At 40.1% G+C, this 8,030-nt stretch overlaps 1 pseudogene across 1 annotated transcript; it reads right to left on the bottom strand.

Moving 5' to 3' along the window:
- Positions 1-4,861: 4,861 nt before the first annotated feature.
- LOC149819896 (UDP-glucuronate 4-epimerase 1 pseudogene) lies at positions 4,862-6,865 on the bottom strand (annotated as a pseudogene). Its single transcript, XR_016426548.1, has 2 exons — positions 6,597-6,865; positions 4,862-6,508 (listed from the first exon to the last, which is right to left on the bottom strand). The product of XR_016426548.1 is annotated as a UDP-glucuronate 4-epimerase 1 pseudogene (transcript).
- Positions 6,866-8,030: the final 1,165 nt, after the last annotated feature.

Genomic DNA, 8,030 nt, shown 5'->3' with positions numbered 1-8,030 from the left:
GATCTTCAGCAACTGTCTAAAAAAAATTAATTTTCCATAGGTGCTTATGCCCAAGAAGGTTGCGACCAGACTGATAGTTAATCATCTTGGCATTTCTCAAGATGGGTGTTAGTGTCCATCTTCAAAAATTTTGAGATTGATGGTCAGGAATAGTGGAGCAAGCATGCTGACCTCCCACTTTTACAAAGTAGAGTACAATCGATCAAAAGGATACCTCTAAGAAATGAGAGCGCTCGAATAGACTTAACATGTTGCTTTTACAATCAAGAGTGGCTAAAAACATTCAAAGCAGAATAGTGAAGAAATTTCTTGAAGCCATTAAGACTTAGTTTCTCAGTTATAATAAAGATAGTTGGTGTCTTTGAAATATCCTGGTGATAATCTCATTCGATAGCACATCTTGAAAATGAGAAACATTGCATCTGAATTTAGTGATATAAAGTTCGTCATTTCATACTTTTTCTAGTCTATCTGATTTTGACTTCATTGGCTACTGAATACGGATTCTTTAAAATCTTTTACAACACACAAATGATGAGTGGTCCTTCAATGACATCTTAAAGTATGTTGAAGATGAAGAAAGATTGAAGGGTAATAAGGTGTCAAGTGCATTTATAGCTTCTCATCAGAGAAAGTATAGGCCGGGGGCAAAGAAAGGTTCCTTCAAAAAAAATAAGAAAATCTCTGTGGAAAGCTCCACTCTCAGGCGAAAGTCAAATCTCAAGCAAAAGGTTCTTCTATAAAATACTTCTTCTACAAGAAGAAAGGACATAAAAAAGTAGACTACCTAAAATATAAGAAATGACTTGAAAATAGAGATAGTGAGTCATTCATTTCCCATGAGTACAATTTAATTCATATTTCATTGCATAATTGATGGATTGATTCTATGTCAATGTGCATATTGTCAATTCTTTGCATGCATTTCTAAACAAAAGAAAACTAATGGAGCATGAAAGAAGTATCTTCTCAAGAAACAAGATGTGTCTGCATGTTAAGAACGTTGAGACATATAGAGTTGTGTTTGAGTCTAAATTACTTTTGAATTAGGATTAGCATTTTAATTCGGATCTGAAATTTATCCAAATTAAAATCTAATATATTATATATTTTATATTTTATACATGTAAATAGCTCATTTTTCTTCTACTTTTTCTACATCCAATATTATCACTTGAATTTTTTATTTGGGTTTCACTCTTTTTGGACATAGCTGAGAGGCTGAGACAGACCACATGCAAATTTCACCATGAATCCATGATGAACCAAAAGAAACTATTATTTGATGTGTTAAGTGTGGGACCTCATTCTAATCAAAGTGAAGCCTGGAGGTAGAAAAAAATGTCAATAGTTCGGGCAAAAAGGATAGTGCCAATGGTTCTAACCGAATCTGAATCCACTTAATAATGGATATAGCATTGTATTAATAATCGAATTTGGATTCAGTTTAGAGTTTTACATCCTAATCCAAATCTGACTAGAGTGTCTGAATATAAATTACATGTAACCTGCACAGTTGATTGAATCTGGGATTCAGCGATAACTTTTTTTTTATGATGAGGAACCCTCACTGAATCGAGGAAAACCCCGGATGGGGCCCCACAACCACCCTGCCTTATGTGGCCCACTTCTAAAAGCTATGGACACACCTGTGCGCCAACAGGGTTTGATCAGGTGCCTTCATCTCAGCACTCTCATAACCACCCTGCTGACCAAGTGGGCGACCCCAGGGTGGTGTTATTAATCTGACCCCATTTGTCCTACCCGAATTCTTAGCCAGACCTCATTCTTTATTGCCAAAATCAGATCCTATTGGATCCGGTATGGATCAGGATCTGTCATACCCTATCACGCTATTGTGTACAGATCCATTTAAGAAGATTATGTAGACTCGTAGGAAGAGATGTGATCATCGTGAATTATTACAACTCCAAATATCCAATAAAGCTTAATATTGGGGAAGTTTTAATATTTAAACTCAACCATGAGAGATGATTGCACATGTAAGCAATCATTGCATTCCCCTGATTTCCTAGGTCGGTTTACTTTAGGGTGTATTTAGATGTTTAGAATTGAATTGAATTTAAGGAATTTAAATCCTTGTAATAGAATTCCAATGCTCTAGTTGATTTTTTGGATTAATGGAAAAGTTAAATTCTTGTGTTTCCATGAGGATGTGCTTGGATCTCCAATGCAAGTGAGAATTCTTAATTTAGGGATGAAAGGTGTGGCAGGCTTCTTTCAAGAATTGAATTGTCAAGTTAATTTTGGAAATTCAATTATTATTATTATTATTATTATTATTATTATGAGCCAAGGGAACCTCTCTCCCCCTCTCAATCACAAGACATTGGCAAGCCTCAGGTTGATAAATCCTCCCATGTCCACCAAGGAATAAACCCAGCTTTGACCTTGTTGCAAGAGACATCCGGGTTTTGAACCTGTGATATCCTATCAACTTGGCTACATTCACAAGTTGCCCCCATTAGATGAGTGGAGCCCGTGTGAGCAAACGTAAATTGATAATTGACCAAAAGTTTATAATTTTTTTAAAATTTTTACTCCGAGAAACTGTCCCAAGAATAGAAACTTAGTTGTGTTGGCTCTGTCTGCAGTACTTACAGTCGCTGTCCTACCAGCATAAAACTCCAAGGGCTTACCCCTTGACCCCAGAGAGTCGCCAAACTTAGGTTTGTGCAGGGGGTAACACCCATGGGATTTGAACCAAGACAGCCTGTCTATCGGCTTAGGCCCCATCCAAACCCCTTGGGTTGATACTTTATAATTAACAGTCAAGAAACAGATTTAAAAAAACGGAGTAATGGTGTGTGGTGTAATATGTAGATAAAGATGGGTTGTATTAGAATATGAATGTGGGAAATAAGAAAAGAAAACATGATTAATGTTCGAAGTCATTGGTTAGTCTCCATGGTATTTTTACTTATTCTTTTCATATTGAATGTTAGGTTGGGCCTGGTGTGTTAAAATAGAAGGATTGGAGATTGAGAAAATTGTGTGCATGCTTGCATGTGTGTGTGTGGTGTGCGTGTGTCTTGTGTGCGCAGGAATCTTAAACCAACAGCAAGGGGCCAATCGGATCTGTTGCAAATTGGACAGGTTCTTTCTCAATGAAACCTGGCTGGATCAAATGTGTTCAAGAACTTGATTATTGGTGTTTCTAAATAATTGAACATATTTAGTACCAAGGAAACAAAGCATTATCAAAACCAATTCATTATTGCTGGTTACATGTGCAAAAGAGAATATATATATATATATATATATATATATATATATATATATATATATATATATATATATATATATATATATATATATATATATATATATATATATATATATATATATTTTACCACACATCTTACTTCAAAGAGAATATATATATGTATCCAAATTTACAACACATTTTACTTCCAAACTACTTTTACAAAAAATAAATAATAAAATGATCTTTTCTAGATGAGCATCTAGCAGACTAGCTTTCCTTAGAAGGAAAGGAATAAAGTTAGATACAGCACTAACTTAGAAATGAGGTTTCAGAGTTGATGTATTCATGACAATGATTGATACAGTTGTGAATTCACTCACCAAGAACGTAGATATGAGATAACAATTGATCTTTCACCTAGCTTTCAGATTAGGTATGACCAAACTGAACTCAGCGTGGAGAATCTCTCTGAGAGAGAAGTCAAAAGGAATATTAGATAGTAACCAATATGGTCTAATAATATGATTTTTTAACATTTAGCCAAAATGAAAATTTGGGGCTCTATTATCTGAACGATTTGTTTTGTTACCCCTTGTAACCATGTTTGTAACGGTCATATTGTAGCAGAATGCCAAGCATGTCCCCAAGACTGGCCATAGATTCCCAATGTTTTTTGTCTCGTTGTTTACTACCATTGTATTGGTTTTGTTTCTTTTTCTTTTTCTTTTTCTTTTTCTTTTTCTGTTTCCTCCCCTTCTGATGATGATGTATGACACCAAAAACAGTTTCACATCACCAACAATGAAAAAGAGAGGCAAAACTACAGACAGAAAGCATCATACAACAGAACAAAAGGTCAGATCTTAGACCGTAAGAAACAAAGTTATCAAGACCGTTTTTGAGTGATGGCAGAAGACTGCATCCTAGAGACAGGAAACAAAGCAACATATAATTGTATTGTAATCCCATTCAATTGATATGCAGGATCAGTTCTTGGTACAGGAAAGAGTAAAGTGACTTAAGAGTGAGCTATGGTGGTATCACAAATCGATTGCGGCACTTGATGATACCAAAGGACATCACTTCAAGCCCCTATTAAGCTTGAGTGGGTTGCTCAGGCCATCACATCAAGGGGGTTGTTGTCTCATTGTATCAATTCAAATCTCAGCCTGTCAGCCATACTCTGCTGTTGGTCCCCTTCCAATTGGTTTATATGAAAAGTCCAACAAAAATCCACATGGGTTTGAATTTTGAAGTCATCTACCAGAATACAAAAAGTCATTGCAATTGCATACCATCCATCATCATTACAATGCTTACCTGCTTACCTTGTAAGGAAAGACATTTATTCACCATGAATTTCTTGAGAAAAGCAATACCAAAAATCTGAACATGGTGACCCCCATCTTCTCTCATGGCACCTCATTCCGCATCAATATGATCAAAGATTCCTTACAAATGAGAGTAGCAATAACAAGGAGAAGAAAAAAACCCAAAAAATAATCCAATATTTATGCTTTATACACCAACTATACAGAGTATGTATATGATGAACATCCTATGACAGAGAAATGCACACAAAAACCAAATGAAGAGAGAAGAACCACAAATTGTGAGAGGCAGAAACAACTGTTTGCACTAAAATCAAGTGTATAAATCGATAAGGAACACAAGAAAATGAAGTAATAAAGAACAAAAAAAAAGCAAAGAATCTTTATCTAATTCAATCAAGAATCCACTTCATTTTGCCATTTAATATTGTGGATGTTTGCTGCTATGGTAGCGATAGTGCAGATTATTCTTACTGTTATCTCCATAGTACTCCAGGTACCACTTGACAAACTTCTTCAGACCGGTGTGCAGATCGGTAGTGGGCCTGTAACCGAGCTCGAGACTCGCAAGCGTTATGTTTGCATGGGTGAAAGGCACATCCCCATTAGCAGGCATCTCCACCACATTCCTCCTTGCCTTCACTCTCAGGTGGCGCTCCAGTATGTTCACCAACATGGGCACCCCAACAGGCGACGTGTTCCCGAGATTATATATCTTGTAATTGGCCTTCCCCTTCTTCTTCCCGCCGCTCCCGGTGCTCTTGCCCGCCTTGTCGAGTGCAGCGACGCACCCGCGCACTACATCATCGATGTAGGTAAAATCCCGCGAGAGTTCCCGGCGATCCCTCCTCCGATATACCACAATCTGCTTCCCCTGCAGAATGTTTCGCGTGAAGAAGAAGTAGGCCATGTCCGGCCTGCCCCAAGGGCCGTATACAGTGAAGAACCGAAGGCCGGTGATCGATAATCCATAGATATGGTTATAGACATGAGTGATTTCTTCACCGGCCTTCTTCGTAGCCGCGTACAGACTCGCGGGCTGATCGGTTCGATCAGATTCGGTGAAAGGCACCTTCGTATTCAGTCCATAGACCGAACTCGACGATGCCCACACGAATGCCGGTTGCGGGTTCGCCGACTTGCAGGCCTCCAGTAGGGTGACTAGCCCGGCGACATTGCTGCGAACGTAGGAAGACGGATTCTCGATCGCGTAGCGGACCCCCGCCTGTGCGGCGAGGTGTATCACATGGGTGAAGGGGACGATCTCGAAGAGCTTAGCGAGGAGGAGGGCGTCGTTGACGTCGCCCTCAACGACGAAGACGCCGTGCTTCCTGAGCTCAGCCTGACGGGCGCGCTTGAGCGTTGGGTCATAGTAACGGTTGAAGTTGTCGAGCCCGACGAGGCCATCGCCGCGCTTCTTGAGCGAGAGGGAGACGTGGGTGCCGACGAATCCCGCCCCGCCGGTGACCAGAACGATCAATCCGTCGCTTCGCTTCCTCTGGCACGACTTCCTCACCTGATTCTCCCAATCGCGACCCCCCCAATGCGGTTGGACAACCAGAACCCTACGTTCGGACTTGTCGTCGGGGGTGGACGGGGAGAAGTGGACGAAGGCCTTCTTGGTCAGGACGAAGAGAATGGCGGAGACGAAGAAGAATAAGAACCAGAAGAGGCACGAGGAGGAACAAGAGGCGACCGACCGAGTGAATTGGCGGGCGAAGCCGTGATGCGTCCGGTCGATCTTCACCTTCCCCGGCGTCGACGGGGAATTGTCCTGCACGGCAGGAGGCATCTTTCTCTCTCTCTCTCACCCTCTGCAGGATCAGACCCGGTGGTGGTGATGCCTCCTCCACTCCTCGAAATGGTGGTTCAGTGCGAAACCCTCATCCTCCCAATCGGAAGAATGGCTCCACCAATGGAGAATCCGGTCGATACCCACTTCTCAGATCTGCGAGAGGAGCAAAACCCATCTCAGGTTTCTTGTTTGAACCCTTAATTGAGACGGTGGTCGATGAGAGAGAGAGAGAGAGACTCACGGATTTGTGTTCCTTCCTTCTTATGGATTCTCAGCGGTTACCATATTGATGAAGGACAGCGTGGCGGTTCTCTGCAAATGATCGATCTGCATTAATTGATCGAGAAAAAGAGGAGAGATGCAAAACGCGGTCGTCGTCGTTAATGGAGGGAAGAGTCCTCTCTCTCTCTCTCTCTCGATACAGTGTGAAGAAGGGAAGAGTCCAGTTCAGTAATGAAATTGGGAACGAGGACTTCTCTCTCTCTCTCTAATTTCGCAGTTTTATACGATGGAGGGATTGGAGACGATTCGTTGCTTCTATGGGACGAGTCCTGTGGGCCCCATCCCCTTACCTCTCTTTCGTGTCTATCTCTATTCTTCTCAGAGGAAAGCTCTCTCTCCTTTGTGTCTATCTCTATTCTCTTCAAAGACTTTCTTATCCAGTATTCACCTAATTAAAGTCTTTCAGATTTACTAAATAAGAACAAACAGGTAAAACGTGATTACAAAACAAATTTGAAGAGATCGGATAAGTTTTGGAAGGATCATTAAAGTCTAAAAGCACAAATGAAGATAAAGCTCTCTATCTCAACTGATAACGGACTAAACTTAAGTGATACTACTGCTAACCGCTTCCTAAGGTACGCCTAGCATATTGCTTGGTTTTGTTAGAGTGTTAGGTGTACAACTGTTTAAGATTTTTTTATGAAGCAATTGGGGAGGTTTTGTTTTTGCTTCTTTTTTTTTTAATCTGTGTCCAGAATATGAGATGGGTCAATTAATTAATTAACTAACTATGCCTATAAAAAAATCAATTAACAAACTACGGAAGAAACCAATTATATCAATTGTATATGACTTTTGACAGAAACGAGTATGTAGTAGTTGTTTATCTTATGTTTATTCAAAATTCAAAAGTGGTGAAGTTCATTTTTCCATATAGGGGTTCCTTGGATTGTTTGTGCTTTAAATTTCACCATTACAGTAGGGGCTAGGAAACAATCCGACCCTCAAAAGCATGTCTGCAACAGGAAAAAGCTAATGCTTATAGTAAAAAATACCACTGGGCTGCAGCTTTCTTCGACTTTCCCAAGCATCGCAAACAACCGATTCACTTTCCACGGTGAAAATTTGTTTTTCTTTTGCTAGGCCAAGGAAAGCCCTCCCTCTCCCCAAAAAATCACTAACCGCAGATTGACAGGAATCCTGTTGATGAAAGCCTTGAGGTTTCCTGTCTATCAAACAATACACTCAATTTCAACCTTGCACCAAGACACTCCCAAGGATTTCAAATTCATGATATACTGTCAACTTGATATAAGTCGAACCTACATGATAAGCAGACTCCCTGACTAAATGTTAGCAAATTTAGCCAGGCGAGGATCTCTAAGTCTTGGAAGGATAAACCCCCCTGACTGGTCCCCTTTTTCCTTTTTAGGGAGATATATAATACCAT

This window comes from Nuphar pumila, chromosome 12, assembly GCF_984573655.1.
Source record: "Nuphar pumila chromosome 12, dmNupPumi1.hap1.1, whole genome shotgun sequence".
NCBI lineage: Eukaryota > Viridiplantae > Streptophyta > Magnoliopsida > Nymphaeales > Nymphaeaceae > Nuphar > Nuphar pumila.
The sequence above is the reverse complement of the archived record's forward strand: the minus strand, read 5'-3'. Positions and strand labels throughout refer to the sequence as shown.